This window comes from Alligator sinensis, unplaced genomic scaffold (genome assembly GCF_000455745.1).
Source record: "Alligator sinensis unplaced genomic scaffold, ASM45574v1 scaffold373_1, whole genome shotgun sequence".
NCBI classification, from domain to species: Eukaryota; Metazoa; Chordata; order Crocodylia; family Alligatoridae; genus Alligator; species Alligator sinensis.
In genome coordinates, this window is record NW_005841990.1 from 1,154,161 (window position 1) to 1,155,072 (window position 912).

Below are 912 nucleotides of genomic sequence, written 5' to 3' on the forward strand. Positions count from 1 at the left end.
TAATAAATGCAGGCAGACACACATACACACATGCTAACAGAGTACGTCTGAGCAGGCTGGGTCCTATCAGCACTTTCAGCTGATACCCTCATGTGCCTCAAAACTCAGCACATCCCAATCTCTTCTCACAATGGTCCTAGTAGTAACTCCCGTGATGAGCAGACCCCACTGTTGTTTTGGGCATTACAGGGATCTTTGGCTTATGTAAAAGAAGCGTTGCTGCAGAGCAAATGGGGAGATCAAGGGAAAGGAAGAGTAAGAGAGGTTCAGAGAGAGAATATAGCAACCAGCTTGACCATAAAAGTTATTTATTGCCAGGTATATGAATTTATGTTGATACCAGTAGTAATAGCCATGCAAGAGAGACAAATACAACAGTTACAATACATAGTTTCAATTAGGTATTTGGGGAAGTCTAGCTCAAGTTTGATCAGGTTTAGAAAGCTGTGCCTGGAGTAAGAGAACAAAAGTCAGGTTTAGAAAGCTGTGCCTGAAGTAAGAAAGCAAAAGTCAGGTTCCTGGAGTCAGAGAGAGAGAGAGTTGGAGTCTCAACACTCAGTGAAGCTTGAACCAGTCAAGGTTCCCAGGTGTTTGTTGTAGCTTGTAGACAGGCAAAGCCTTCAGCACGACCAGTGGAGGGATTCCAAGCAGAAAAGGAGTGGAACTGGTGCAGCTTTTTGGATCGAGGTGCCAGGACAGAAACTTGAGCTTGGGTAGGGGTTTTTGTAGAGAACTAACAAGGGCTCAAGGGAGAACACTAGGTTTTTTTAGGGGTAAACAATGGCTCATATGCTGGGTAATAGGAACTGATCACTCCTGGCTATGGGTGGCATTTCTCTGAGGGAGCTCACAACACAGACAGGCAAATTCAGTGTTTTGGGTACCAATAAAGGAGTCATTACTAGGATTGGT